The following is a 16,644-nucleotide window of genomic DNA, read 5'->3' on the forward strand; positions in this document are numbered from 1 at the left end:
TATAAGACAACGACAGAGACTGGATGGTATATGGGTGGCCAGTGTACAAGCTGTGGTTTTTATTCACATGTTCTGGGCAGTTCCTGTTCAGAGGCTGAGTGTGTTCCATGTGTTCAGGTAAAACGGATTTTAACTAGACCACACCTCACAGTCAATTACAAAAAAGCTAATCTTAGCTTACCATCTCCTGGTTTTAGCTTGCTACTGTATATGACAGAAAGATACTGTATAGGGAGTGAGCCTTGTCATCTTACTCTGAAGAAAGCAAATAAGCATTTTTTCCAGAAAGTTTCCCACTTCACCTTACATTCTTTAAATTGTCCTCAATTCTTATATTATCCTCCCATCTCTGGTGCTAATTCATCCCTTCATACAAAACTTAATTTCAATAAACTCATTCCTAGATTGTATGGTTCAACAAAACAAAAACCACAATCTGAAAAAAAAAGTTTGAAGCTGCAAAAAGCTGTTTGTAATTCGATAGCATCTCTGACATTTAGAAAAACCCCAGCATGATAAAACCTTGATTATGCCACTTTGTGTCACTGTGTGTTGATTTTGCTTATCACCATTAGGAACCACACCAGGTGGTAGAGATAAAGGTATCTAAGGTGTTTTACAACATCCTCAGATGCCATTTGAATGCAACCCGCTGTCTGAAACTGGTAAAGTGAAGATGGGAAAGGAATGCTGTTACGTACTCCACAAAGCATTGCTCTAAAGCTGTTACAGCTCAGTGATGCTTAAGTTTGGGCAAATTGTGGATGCAGAGGGTGTCTTCTAATCTTAGCACAGATCTTGGCAGCATCCATGCAAACTTGTATCAGCTTCATGTGATGATTACATAATTTTTTTTTTTTTTTTTAACACAAAAGTGACTGATGGCTCCGTTTTGGAGAGATATGTAAGTGCTCCATTAAGATATCAGTTTAATTACCAAATTAACTTCAGGTGTTGTTGATTGAGAGGAAAATACTGTATTTATTGTTCGTACTGTATGCTGATATTGTATAAAAGCAAAAGAAAAGATTACATTCTAATGTACCCTGGGATTTTTATTTTAGGGCTACACCCAAAAGACAACACTAATGCCAAGAGTGAACAAATGATGATAGCTATGTCTCCGGCAGGCAAAAAGATCGAACACAATGTTTTGGAAAAGGCTAACAGACCAAATGTTACATTGGGTTAAGCAATTAACTAATAACTAAAGAGTTACATATATACGGAAAGGGAAACCGGATATGTTCTTTTGCAAGTCATACACAACTAATTCATTCAATATTCAAGTGACACCCCTTACAGCAGCTCGTGCTCCAGTGCATGCAGCTGGTGCTCTTTTGCCCCTGTCCCTCAAACATCCCGAGTCTGCCACTGCTCTGGGGTACAAGAATTTCAAATTATAGTGCAGCATCATAGCAATATCTGGTGGTAGTTTCCTCACTGACATCCTCTGTCACTCTGAATTCTTGTCAATTCGTGTGTCAGCTCAGTGGCCTGGACCCATAGGGTGGCGACTGCAGGGGTGTGAGCATCCATTAGAGCATCAGTACATGATGAGGTAAATATCTAGACACAATGTTATCAGACAGAGGACCTGTACAAAGAGATCACCGTGATTTTCTACTGCAGGCTGCAGGCTTCCAGACAGTGTCTGTAATTCAGAACTATTACTCACACTTGTGAAGGCCTCTCGGTCTCTGAGCTCTGCAGCTGCCTCTGGGATCTGCCTACAGGTGGAGGTTTCAAATAGCTCCAGCTGCCATCAGCTGTGACACATTGTGCAGCTCTAATACAGAAGGCGGAAAGCACTGACACTAATGGTGTCACAGTGGCACAACTATAAAGTCATGCTGGGCTTGAGAAAATGCATTTAGTTTCACTGGGTCGTGAAGAAACAACTGGAGATCTAGTCCTGTCTTAAGTGACTAAAATTTCACCAGACAATTTTTTTTTAAATCTAATTAGCGGCGAAGAAACTCCAAACTATTTTACCAGCTTTAGGACAGCAGACTCCAACTGAATAATCTGAAATTAAGATGAATTTTACATACCCTGTGCAAAACTAAAACATTATGGGTATTTAAATAATTCCACTTAAACCGACCCTAATCAGAAACAATATACTGCATAGTTCTCGTTGATAGTGACATCCTGGATTGATTCGTCCTACCATCTTTGAAAGGTCAAACCCACAAATAAAGCTCCCATTTAAAACTGGTCTTTGATAAGAGCGCTGCCTTTTCGGTCCGTTGGTTATGGCCAGTGCAGTTGTTTCAAAAAAGGGCAGAATCAAGAGAATTTCTGTAACAAGGTTAATAATTTATTGTAAAGATCATATTTTAGGCAAAAGTGCTTCAGAGTTTTCTATGTTTTCTGTGATAGTAAACAGAATATTTTTTAATTAAGTTGCTAAGTAAACTTGGACACACAATTAGCTGACTGAAAAATGTAATGATTATCAAGAAAACAATCAGCTGAATAACAGATAACAGTTACAGGCCTAAAAAGAGCAACGCATGTTAGTCTTGATGCTACTGATGATCTCTGGTGGATCTACAACCAGTGATTGATGAACTAATCTTGCAGAACTTGCGGTTTTTTATATCATTTGAATTTTAGGGTAGAACAGCACCTCAAGCTCTGCATAAAGAGCCAGCGGCTTTACTTTGACAAAATGTTTTATTCGCTTTTACTGTCTTTCTAATTTATTTTCTATTGAGTTCCTCAGTATTTTACATCTTACTGGAATCAGAAAATCAGTTTAAACCTCTTAGGTATCCGGCTATGAGGGAGAATAGGTTACATCCATAAAATGTATACATACTAATGGACTGTCCACGCTGCAGATATGACACAGACCAATGTCTGCCTATGTTGATGAAGGTTCTCAGTCATCCAGGTCATGGTAATTCTAAGTGCTGTATCAGGCAACTGGACGTTTCACCTCTCATCCAAGAGGCTTCTTCAGTTCTAACTAACTGGAGTGGAGTTGCAGGCTTTTAACCTCTGTGTGGGAGTGTCCTTACAGAGTCGTTAAGGACACGTGTGAGCTCTGAGCTTCAGAGTCGTTAGGGCCACTTGTGGGTCGTTGACCCAACCAGCCTTCATGTGGGTTGCTAGGGCTAGGTGAGCCCAGATGTGAATGATTGTTAAGCTGTGTGGGGAGAGAACTCAGTACAGCATTGTAGGTGGGTGATAAGTAATGTCTTAGGCCACCTCCTCTGTTCAAAGACGGCCGTTCCAGTTTGACATTAATGGATTCCTTTACTCCTCTTTCAAACCATCCTTCATCTCTGGCCAAGATGTTTACATTGTTGTCTTCAAGAAAATTGAAGTCCAGTTGCCTTCGATACAGCACTTAGAATGTCTGCCTATGTTTGCACATTGAACAGTTTAAATCCTCTAATTCAAATAAAACTGACTGTTAAAACATGACTTTAGGCTGCCTTTTTCTTAGTCGTTCCTTAGTTTCGTGGCATGTTAGCATCTTCTTTCTTTACTTGCAGTTATTGCCATTTGCACTAAATTTAACAGCATCCTTTGTTTCCCATGTATAAGGAAGTAACCTTCTGCTCAAAAGAAAATATTCTCAATTTGTTTACTAATGGCCATAGGAAAATTGTCGCAAGATATCAAAGGTTCATGTAAATACAATCTTCAGTAAGACATAAAACAGTGTGGCAGATAGCCATACACTGTTGTTACCACATATAAACACAGGCAACGAAAGACGTTGAGCTGCTACATGACAAGACTGTCTGAAAGTCTTTCCTGCCAAACTCTGAGCTGAAAGCCGAATTTTTGTCCAGCAGATCAATATAGCAGCTGTGTGTGGGAGGAAACTCCCTTCACTCCTTCACTCCTCTTCCACTCTACACACAACATACTTGTCAAAAATAACATTTTCTTGCATGTGTTCTTGAATACGGTACACAGTGCTGGATGCTCATATCACACCACAAGCGATCCCTCTCCCATCTTTTAAATATTCTGGGGATTGAAGTTCCTCTAACCAGCACTACCACCTTCAATGTAGCCATCATTTCCAAAGGATTTACGCCCCTATAACTAGTTACCTAGTAGACCTTGCTAGTTTTGTCACAGGAGCTCCCAAATAATTAAATTAAATTGGTCAATACATTTGTTAATAGTAAAACTTTTGTGCATCAACATACTTACATAAAATCCTGGAAATATGAAAAGACAGCCAAATTATACTCATTAATGCTCATGAAGGCAGCAAAGACTAATCAGGTCTTTGCACGGACTCCCTCCAAATACAGTCGGTAAGAGTCAGTGGATGTTTTTAATGTGCAGTGTCATTATTAAGGGGGAACTCCACAAACTTGGGGTGTGGAGAAAGAACAAGCAAGCTTAGCGAACCTCTGTAGCCCACTCCTCATTTCTGCTTGAGATTTGTTTATAAAGCCACTACTAGCATAAAAAAACAGAATTTCTTTTTATTATTTTCTACATTGTAGATCAATACTGAAGACATCAAAACTATGAAGGAACACATATGTAATTATGCAGAATATGTTTTGTATTTTATATTCTTCAAAGTAGCCACCTTTTGTTTTGATGACAGCTTTGCCCACTCTTGGCATTCTCTCAATCAGATTCATGAGGTTGTCACCTGGAATGGTTTTCAATTAGCAGGTGTGCCTTGTCAAGAGTTAATTTGTGGAATTTCTTGCCTTCTTAATATGTTTGAGACCATAAGTTGTGTTGTGCAGAGGTAGGGTTGGTACACAGTTCAATACAGTGAATAGCCCTATTCAACTACTGTTCTTGTCCATATTATGGCAAGAACCACTCAGCTAAGTAAAGAGAAACGACAGTCCATCATTACTTTAAGACATGAAGGTCGGTCAATCCGGAAAATTTCAAGAACTTTCAATGTATCCTCAAGTGCAGTTGCGAAAACCATCAAACACATGATGAAACTGGCTCTCATGAGGACCACTGCAGGAAGGGAAGACCAAGAGTTACCTCTGCTGCAGAGGATAAATTCATTAGAGTCACCAGACTCAGAAACCACAAATTATCAGCGCCTCAGGTTAGAGCCCACATAAATTCTTCACAGAGTTCAAGTAGCAGACACATCTCAACATCAACTGTTCAAAGGAAACTGCGTGAATCAGGCCTTCATGGTCGAATTGCTGCAAAGAAGCCACTACTGAGGAAGAACAAGAAGAGAAGTGTTTGGGCCAAGAAACACAAGGAATGGACATTACAACAGTGCAAATCTGTACTTTGGTCTGATGTGTCCAAATTTGAAATTTTTGGTTCCACCCACCATGTCTTTGTGGGACGCAATAAAAGGTGAGTGGATGGTTTCTACATGTGTGGTTCTCACCATGTAGCATGGAGGAGGAGGTGTGATGGTGTGGGGGTGCTTTGCTGATGACACTGTTGGTGATTTATTCAAAATTCAAGGCACACTTAACCAGCATGGCTACCACAGCATTCTGCAGCGACATACCATCCCATCTGGTGGCATCTTAGTGGGACCATCATTTTTTTTTAACAGGACAATAACCCCAAACACACCTCCAAGCTTTGTAATGGCCATCTGACCAAGAAGGAGAGTGATGGAGTGCTGTGTCAGATGACCTGGCCTCCACAATCAGAGCAGAGTGAAGGCAAAGCAGCCAACAAGTGCTCAGCACCTCCTGGGAACTCCTTCAAGACTAACCTACAGTATCTATTCTAAAAGGAGACATATTATGCTAATTTTCAAGTTCATAATTTTATTTTGGGTTTACATCCTTCAATGCTCAAAAAACTCATCTGTTTTGTCAGCTCAAACACGCCCGACCCAGCACCACTAACAACAACAGCACAGCTGTGCTAAATCAATTCTTACTTGCCAAACTAGCCGCTATGCATAAATTATGCAACTGTGTGGCATGGTGACGTAGTTTGACGTCACATGGTCACTGATTTAAAGGCGAGACTGCTGACGAGGTGTTTCAGGGCAGTGTTTTCTGTGAGAGAGAGGAGGAAAAAAGGCCAAACATTCTGCTGCTTCAGCTCAAATGTAAGAAGAACTATTTAAAGATGTCACTTTGGGCTCACATATTGTGATTTCCATTCTTCACTTTTTAAAATACATTTTATAGACCAAACAATCCATCTATAAATTAAGAAAATTATCAGCATATGAATTGATAATGAAAATGACTGTTTCTGCCCGTATCATTCATGACTCTGTGTACTTTATGGGGCCTGATCAGTCAAGACAAAATAATAATTACAGTTACTGAAGTCAACTTTCTGTCAAACAAAGCAGATGACTTGTCACCTGTGCTGCTTTGAGGCTTCTAAATCAAAAACTTTATGTTGCAGGATAGTTGAGATTGATGAATATATTTTTGAGGAAAAGCTCAAACAAAAGCTCAACATTTGGCCGAGACATAGTGATGATGAGATGAGTGCACCTTGTGTCTATCTGTGATGCTTTAATCAGAACACTAAAAAGAGAGTACTGGCTCCTAAAACCGTGTCAGTACATAAAGATTTTCACATGACCTGTTCTTCCGCCTGAACAAAATCAATTCGAAGCACCATTTGTGATCGATGTGTGCAGTTTCCGAGTTCTTGTTTTGTCAACCTTGGCTGCACTCCCTTCTGCAAACTTAATCAAGGTGAAGTCTGTGGCCTCACAGTCTTTCCTCACGCAGACGTCTGTGGCCAGGCTGGAAGCATTTTTAGGATTTGTCCCAGTTTCTTAAAGGAATCTCCTCTGCCTGCCCCCTCTAATCAGGCTGCCGAGGCTAACACGTCTGGGTTCAGGAGAGAACCGTGAACCGAGGCTGTGACACAGAAACTTGGGCTTAAGAAATTGACCTGACAGAGATATTTGATTGTTTGGGGTCAGTGGAGAGAACATGCTGTGGTAGAAAGAAACTCAGAGAGACAAACTTGTGGGTTTGCCCCCATTAAGTTTCAAACTGAAGCTGCATAGAGACAAGGCTTTTAAAATAATATTCAAAAGTGCTACAATGAACACCTAAACATATAATTTCTTTTCACTAGTCAGAAAGAAAACGAGTTACATAAGCAAAATAGTCCCATATCTCAAAATTAACCAATGCATGAAAAAGCAATGTTTTTAACTGTGGTGTCTCCCCATAAGATGCTAGCTGCTCCACTACTGTATGTTTATTGTTTTACCAGTTAGTTGTTAATTTTGTCAGTGTGCAGTTTGGTGCTGGGCAGATAGCATACAGTGGGGTTAGCTTTTTGCCAAAAGAAAAAATAATAGCTGCCTCTTGCATCTGGAAATGAAGCCAATGAGAACAATGAGAGTGCATATAAACAGTAAAGGTGATGGTTGTAAAACCAAAACACAAGTTAAGTATTTATTTTCTCTGAGTCTGTCACTACTTTGGCATTGCACATTGTCATTTCATTAATTGTTACTATAAAAATCTCAATTAGTGCAGCTTTTATATAAACTTGTTAGGCAGGGATTGTTATATAATGGACTAAACTTGGGGACTTGGCTAAACATGCATTGGTCTTTATCCTCATCAATAAAACAGCGACATTAACAGCAATAATTGTGAAACATTTCCTTGTCAGCATCTGTTTACATGACGATCACTTAGTCTGTTTTCTGACACTGGCAGAGGGAAGGTTTGTGTCCCATCAGGTTGTTCATGAAACGTGTTTGTGTTGTCATAATGAAAAGCACAAGGGAGACACTTCAGGGTAAGCTCCAGCTAAGCCAATTAGCAAGCGGAGGATACAGTACGTGAAAGATTAGCCAGCTTACCCTGACAGTTCATAAAGCAGCAACAGTCTCCTCAGACTATATCTGTACAACATAAACTGTTGAAAGGGATTTTCTTGAGAAGACACTGAGACGTGTGTGTGAAGTCACTGCTAAATGTACTGTATATTTTCAGCACATTTTCTGTTGTACTGGGCAATGGAGACACACTTTAAAGGTGGTGCAATTGATAGCTTATTCTAAGAAATGATAAATCCACATATACTCAATTTAGAATCAGAAAATTAATAAGATCAGAAAGTCCCTGAGTTTCTTGCAATGCAACACCCCCACCCTCCGTTGCCATGTGTCAGCTAGAGAGCTGATCAATAAGCAAACTAGACAAACAAGTAACAACAGCAACCCAGGTTTGTGCAGACAACAAGCCCTGAGATGACAATAAAAAGAAAAATCTCATATACAGCAAAACTGTTGCTGATGAGTCAGTGTGGTGGATGTGCAGTCCATCTCTGTTGTGCCCATGGGTTAATGGCACAGTGAGAGTGTTTGTGTATGTGGATACGTGCTCATCAAAGCCTCAACAGAGCAACCCTTGAGGTCCTGTGAAGAAAAGTGCTGAACCCACAGAGAAACATTAGCAAACATAGAGTTAAAGTATATAAGAGCCTAAAACTGCGCTAAAGAAGATCAAGTCATATCTCTGAGATTATCTGTTTAGGTTCCACAGGCAATACTCATCATCTTAAAGCCCTCAGAACTTCTGGCATACACTGTTTATCCTGTTGACCTTTTCAATGCAAGTGGCCCTTCCCTCTATCTTAAGTACATAAATGAATAAATTATTACCTCATTAATAGTTGAAATGAAAGCTGCATTCAGTCTTTTTTTCCCCTTTTCAGCCATTTCAAATGACTCTGCTACAAGCCAAAAATAATTTGCTTTTGACACATTATTGCATTATTAAGTTGATCTAGCTGATATGCTAGCAAACCATTGCGTCCTGACACATTGAGCAGACATAGAGCAGCATTACTATTCGTTTGGACGTTCATATTTCGGGCCACCTGACAAGTCCAGTACACTCTTTTTCAGTCTCCACTAACTCCTTAAATTAAAAAAAAATTAATTAAAAATATGTATCTTTAGCTGCTAGACAATCCACAGTATTCACTGGCTAGTCACTAACTTTGTCTGTCTTCTGTTTGTTGCTCAGCAAGTAATGCGCTGTGGATTGACCAGAGCTTGTTTGTGAAAACAGAAGCTTTTGGCTGGAAATGGTGCTGATAAGAGCAGAGACTGAATCAAAACAGTAAAATTGCCAGCCCGTGAACCAAAACAATTAACTGAAAGCAGCCAAAATACTTCACAGAGCTGAGGGGAGCTGCAGAGTCAGGTGATAAGTCTCTGTGGGTCTGTCAATACGAGCAACCCCCTTTACATTATACATAGCCATTTCATTCACTGTTAATATAAAGATATTGATTAGAGCAGCTTTAATTATAAGTACCATAAATAGTCAAGACTGTCACTGTAAAGATTGGCAGCCTCTTAACTGCCTTTTAGCTTCTCCTGGTTTAATTTACGTCTCACAACAAGTGCAGGTTCACTCAGTTTCACTTCAAAGCTAATGTATTGCTCTTTTTCAGATACAGTGTCTCATAGCATAGTTAGCACAAATGGTCAGATGACATATTAGCTATTATCGCCTCATATGCCATTTCTCTTTCTCCAAAACAAACAGAGCCATAGCAAGGAAGAGGAAGGGAGAGCAGCTGTAAAATCCTTGACAGGAAGCATCAGGGTTCACAGAGGACACGGTCTTAATGTTTCGAGAAAACCACGCAGTGTTTGTTTTGTTTTATCAGCCTAAACAACATATGTGACCGAATGCTAAGACACCCATATATTTATAGGATTTAGCTCAACTGGTTGACAAAGCTATAGAGGACAAATGACATGGGAGGCATTTCAGTAAGATTTGAAAGATACTGTCAAAATGTCAGCAGAGCATTTCTGCTTCTGCAATTTCAACACATCATATTTCTACAGCTACAGTAAACACCTCCTGGGCTGCCTACTCTCTACTTGGCTCCAGCTCAGGACTCGACAAGGCTTCATACAAACCACACACACACACGCGCGCACTGAGAATACCAAGTGAAGTGAGTCGAGCTGCTTTTGATCTGCCGGACAGAACACCAGGCTTAACCAGGATATGTGAAATCCATTTGGGCCTGCAGTCGATCTGTCTACAGCTTGTCACAGGAGCTGATGCATGGAGCTCAGTCCCAGAACACAATTCACCAGTCCTGTTGAAATAACGTGCACAAGAAAATCCCGAATTTGACATCTTTTCATATTTGATTATTTTGATTTACACTAATTTACTTAACCAACAAAGAGCTTTCATGTACACAAGCTAAGTTAAGTCACTGAGTGATCATTTCACAGAGAGCCTGCTGTGAAGATCCAATTAAGAAGCTTAAAAAGCTCTGGTATATTTGGTATTTGAGACAGCACGTTTTGATAACTGTAGTTTTAAGATGATGATTCAGAGCTCAATCTGAATTAGCAAAATAAACAGACTCGATTGCTCAACTGAATGTCAGTGAATACATTAATGAAGTCCCTAAATAGCTACTAAAATATGAGCCTTGAGGCATAAAGAAAGAAGAATTAGTGGGACACAGTGGGACAAAATCTGGTGTTTTTAGGTGGCTGATATCTATGAATACAGTACAAAAGAAAAAGGGGGACAGTTGGGTTTTGGCAGAGGTATGCACTGAGTGTTTTTGGGGAAGACAAACCAAATGGCTTGATTATTTATAGGGGCTCCATGGAACTCCGGTTGTTAGTTTATGTGAGAGTCCTCCATTTTTAAATTAACGTTAGCTTCTGTTGCTCTCTGTTAGTGGACCGGAGAGAGGTACTGAGACAAGGCACTCGAGGACGTGTATAAAGTCACATCCTTTGGACTATCATGGGAAATCTGACCCTGGTCCTTCACAAACAAATCCACAGTCCAGCAGCATTTAACAACTTAAACAAATTGTCCACAGTCTTGTATAGGCAACTGAGAGAGACGATGAAGGTCTTTTTTTTACCTCACGTTATAATCCTCTCACATATGGCCAATAAAAAAGTGATTAATACATCTAAATGTTAGAAATTGTTTTATTGATTTATTGAAAGAATAACTGTTAACTTAATCCATAATTAAAACTAATGTTGATCATAGCTGTTTTCTTTGACTGTATATTGAAAACGTCTGCAGTTGTACTTTCATGCATGTGAACGTCTGATGAGATGAGCTGCACTCTAAATAAAAGCCCATTTTCAACAACATAATAAGGAACACTGCGAACACTGACTGATGCAGCCACAATAAAACATCATGACGTCTACATCCATTCTTCTTAAATGCCAGGCAGAAACAGCTTGTTCTTGTTGTTTGTGCCACCTCATGATGTTCACCCAACCTAACATCATCACAAGTACAGACAGAACCACAGCCTCCCACTGGTGGTGACGGCCCGGCTTCTGGGTGCGGCAGGTGTCAGTCAGCCCCACAGCTGCTGCATAAATCTCAGAGGAGCCAACTAGCTCCAGTGGAATATAGCTGACAGGGCCAGCTATAATCATGGCCTTTCAGGAAATGGCACTTTGCTGACTAATGTGGCAGGAAGTTGAGGTCAGTGGGCGGGGTACAATTAGTGTCTAACTCAGGCGAGGTGTGGCTGACTGATAAACTGGAGGGGGCACTGTATGATGGAAGGGAGGCTATGTAATGCAGGGGTAAAGAGCTGCCTCTTGTCATATTTGTGGACTTCAGATTGATTCATATTTCGGTTGTGGTTTATTAAGAAAAATAAAATAAGATTAAAAATGATTACTGAAGCGAGAAAACTAAAATTGAATCACTCAGAAAGTGAAACAAGGAAAATGATTTAGTATCATTTTCAGTATCAAGTATATGCATATTTTAGTATGCAAACAAAACAATGCAATATCTAACAAGAAAAAAACAAGACGTCTGGCAGATGATGACAGTGTCAGTCAATGAAGCAGATGGTGAATTAGGAAGTTGCACATGGTTCAAACAAATAAATAAATAAAAAAACATTAACATTGAAGAAGCTGGAATCAGATAAGTTTCACATAATTTTCTTGATGAAATGACTCAAACTGATCAATCGATTATCTAAATAGTAGGGAAATCGTTCCCGCTCAACAATTTTTTCACTTGATGATTCTCATGCTGAACAGTCTGTTTCTCACTTTCATAGTGTCAAGTAAGCCCCGAGGCCCTGGGCTGGTGGCTGGTCTATTTGCCTAGTTTACAGCAGGCTAGTCCACATCAATGTGCTGGTTTCTAGAGGTGAACCCAGCTGTCCTGTATTTCTTGTGGCCTATTATTTTTCCTCTTCCTCCAAAGACTGGTGCGAAGACTTTACACTTTTACAGGTATGAGGCGTCCTACTGGCCTAGTGGTTCGAATTCATACCATATACTGTGATTAAGACATTTCCTGTTTGATTTCCAGCTGAGAACTTTGTTTTGTGTCAATTTCCATGTCCATGTCTTTCTCTCCTCTCATCTCTTGGCACCTCTCTACTGCGAAGGAAGAAATAAAGGCACAAAACGCGTGAATCAACGCGTGAATCAACTATCATAAAATAATTCTATATGAAAAAATTAATGAAATCTAATGTGGAACAAACCAATCAAAGCACTGACGCTGATTTATTTTGGGAAACATCCCAAAGACCTCCGCACATAAAAATAGCACCTGCCTAAACTTAAATTATATTCAACTTTTTAGCCATATTTCCATGTTTCAAATTATCTTATCATTTTATGTAGTATTATGAGTATAATGATTATGAGTATAATCCTCATAAGTGGATGATATTTTTCATTTTGATTGAAAGGGATAAACCACTGTCTTTTATTACACAGCAGGTTTATCATTTATCATTGAGCTTAGTGATGGCCTATTTCCAGTTACATTTAAAGTGCAGTATGCATTCTACCGCTGCAAGCATTTTGATATTTAAGCAGATAAAGTGAGCACCAAAGCTGCTTACAAGCTGCAAAGTTACATAAGCAGAGACAGGTGAAGAGTAAACGCACATATCTGTTCATTGTGCAGTCCAGAAACACACATTATATATGTGTACAATATGTTTTATACAGTAACTACATGTCACACTTAGTGCTCTGAATTTTCTAAAGCTGGACCAGAGCTTTCCAAAGCATAGTCCCGCTCACTGAAAGCTCAAATCCCATCCGTGTGAGGTTTGCTCCCTTTATCCCAAGTTGTAAAGTACCGACACGGAGCAAGCGAGGCTGCTGAACAGCAGACTTCAACGAAAACCAACTGACGGCCAGAATTACGGTAAAATAACAGCAGAAAAGCGACCAGCGAACAGACACATGGCACCGCTTCAGTCACACTGTGTAGCTAGTTTCCAGAGCGGAGCTGTCCGTTCAGCACTGCCGCGAAACACACCGAGCTGCCGCCGCTTCAACATCCACCTCTCCCTCCTCTACTCTCACACACGGCGAGGGGAAAAACCATCGGCTCACAGACATGTGAAGAAACTTTATCTGCTTCCAGTCAAAGCAAGCACCGTTCCCCTGAAAGCATTTCACTTTTCTAGTTTGAAACATTTCGGCTGTGACATGTATTATTTCCACTGGAAGTTAATTAGCAGGAAAGGAGAGTCGTTATTGGCCTACTTACCATCAATCGCCATGATGTTCTGTTTTGGCTTCCACCAAAGCGGGCGGTGAAGAAGGGGGAGCGGCCCACTGCAAAAGTGAGGGACGGGGGGGGACCCAGTGGTGGTACAGTCCATAAAACACCGGGGAGGAGGAGGAAGCTGACTGTGTGAAACCAGCGCTGTACAAATGGCTATCCATTATTTAGATAAGAGAAACGTGCTCCATAGCTCTGTAAATTATGTGTTTTATAACATCTGATACAGATTAATAATATAGTTTGAGCCAATGCAAAAATTAATTTAGTTCAGCTAAGCTACATAAAAGGTGCACTATGTAGGCTAGTTCTGGGGAAGACATAATCGGAAGAGAAAGATCTTATGAAAAACTTCCCTTAAAGGACAGCATTTTATACTGTTTTATTTGGCGGACCCTGCCACCTTTCTTCAAACCTAGCTTCACCTAGTTTCAAACATTGTTATGGGGACCTTATTTTTCTCTGAGAATAGCACGTTTATTCAGTTATGGAAAAATAATTGTTTCTGAGTTTTATTACTACCTGATTACTGTTGTAAATGTATACTATAATGATATCTAATAATAATTTGAATTTCTTCTCCAAAACTACATAGTGCCCCTTTAAAAAATGTAAGCTAAAAAATGCTAATAGTACTTAGTAGTATCCAGCTAAATTAGGCCAAACATGAATGATGTTAAGCTAAGTCAAGGTACACTGTGTAGTTTTAGGAGAGAAATTTTATTTAGAAGAGAAAAATCTTCATTGATTGATTTTCACCCTTTATTAAACAAAATAAACAAACTCTCTTCATTTTCATGACTGAAAAAAAACTGAATAAACAAACCTAAAAGGACAACGCAATTTCATACGGTTTTACTTTGTTCATATTTGGCGGACCCTGCCACCTTTCTTGCTTCAAACAGTGTTCTGGGGACCTTATTGTCCTCTGAGGAAGGCTTATTTATCCAGTTATGACAATAATAATGTTCTAGCTGGCTCAGCTAAGCTAGCCCATACATATTTAGGATGAATAATATATCACAGCAATGCTAATACAGTTCAATGTTATGCTATGCAAGTTAATGCTCATAACACCAAGGATCATCTTTGCTTTTTTGAAGCGATTATTTTATGTGAGCTACATGTCCTCTTTATATACTTGAGGGAAATGTCCAGCTCTCATTAGCCGTGGTTCTCAATCCTGCTTCCTGTGACTCAGTGCTGAAGGTTCACCCACTACCTTAGCTGTTAATCACCACATGATTATCGATGGCTGGAAAAGAAACCAGCAGGGCTCTGATTCCTGACAACAGGCCACCGTTCTGAAAATGAATGGTATGTTACGACTAGGGCCTAGAGGAAACCCTGGTGCAACATAATAATGGGACTCTTCCAAGCATCACCAGCAGCAAAGTATTTTAAAGGGTTTATTTAAAAACACATATTTTAGGGCATTTAGCAGACGCTTCTGTCCAAAGCGACATACATTCATACACTGATGGTGGTGGCGGCCATGCAAGGTGCCAACCAGCACATCAGGAGCAGTTTGGGGTTCAGTATATTGCCCAAGGACACTTCGACATGCAGACAAGGGGAATCGAACCAGCGACCCCTGAGCCACAGCTGACCCCAACACACACTGAAGTGGAGAGAGGAGAGCCCATGGAAACTGGGAGGAGCTGACCTTTAAATTTCTGGCTTGGAGGCTGGAACCAATCAGCTCCCTCAGACTACACTCACACTCCATCATTCATTCAGCCAAACGCACCTGCAGCCAATCACACACTCACACAGGTAACAAGACAGAGGGATTAAAGCAGAGGATATTAAAGAACATACTTGAAAATGTTCAAACAACCTCTGGGGCCGTAACAAGTAAGTGTTTGTATCAGAACCGAAGAACACGCGCTTCCTCCTACACTTGCCTTTGCTGACAGTCATCAGTCATACCAGAAGCAATCCGTCATCGCAGACCTTTTCTGGGAGTTGTTGAAAAAACATTCTGGGATTCATGTGATGGTGATTTGTCTTCCTGTAGTGTGAATATTAAAAGCCAGCTATTAAATACAGCAGTAGAATTAAATATTCATACAGCAAGCAGGAGGCATGGTTGAGAATATCAGTTCAGTCTTCACTGTCTTGTTTTTAATACCTGCTGTGCTTCCATCAGAGATGTAGATAAAGTGAAATAGAAGGAAGAAATTGGAGAATATATTCAAATATGACCTGTTCACTATACATCCCAATCCAAGCTGCACACCCTGATATGTGTAATGGTTTTACTCTGCCCTGCCTGAACCTGCAACACAACACAAACACAACTTAAAGGCACAATTTGTAAAAATTGGCCGCCTGTCGAATTCATACTCAAAACAAATAGGGGGCAGTATACCGCTAATTGCTGCTAACTGTAGCTGCCGTTTGCCAAGTGATGCCATTCACACTACTAGCACAGGGGCTTTGGCCTGGGATGGGCCGTGACTAGTGGATTAGCATGCTATTTCTGTAGCTATCACATAATGTAATACATAGACTTCATAACATCAAAACCATCATTTTTCACAATCTGCTGATAAATGTATTATAAATCTTAAAACAAATCAATATTTTTAATAGTTTTGAATTAAAATACTAACTGTGCATATTGCACCTTTAAAACCAGCACGTTATCTTGTCATTCTTTATTGCCTCAGTGCACTGTATTTATTCTAGTCTGATCTAAATCGCTCTCTGTGCTGCTGCAGTCACTCCATTTCCTGTTCATTCAACCTTCAATCATTTCTATCTCATCAAACTGTAATTATCCTGCTACTGCTATCTTTTTGAATTAGACAAATACTACTGCCTGCTTGTGTTCATCTCTGTACTGAATTACAAAAATCTGAATATAGTCCATTGTGTGGAGTATTTCACTAGATTCTTTCAGCCCTCTGAAAACATGCAGCTGTAGTATTAATGCTAATAGGAACCTGTTGTTACAATAGAATTGTAAAACCTGTTAAGTTTCATTTTGCCATTCACTTCACGCTGCCATGCCGTCATCAAGTTGCCATGGATACATACAGCAGCTGCTGAGAGCTTGTGATTCCCTGTCAAACACATGGCCAAATGTTACCCAATCAAAGCATGTGTAACACATCTCTGTATCCTCCTCACT

The sequence above is a fragment of the Pagrus major genome, chromosome 16, assembly GCF_040436345.1.
Source record: "Pagrus major chromosome 16, Pma_NU_1.0".
NCBI classification, from domain to species: domain Eukaryota; kingdom Metazoa; phylum Chordata; class Actinopteri; order Spariformes; family Sparidae; genus Pagrus; species Pagrus major.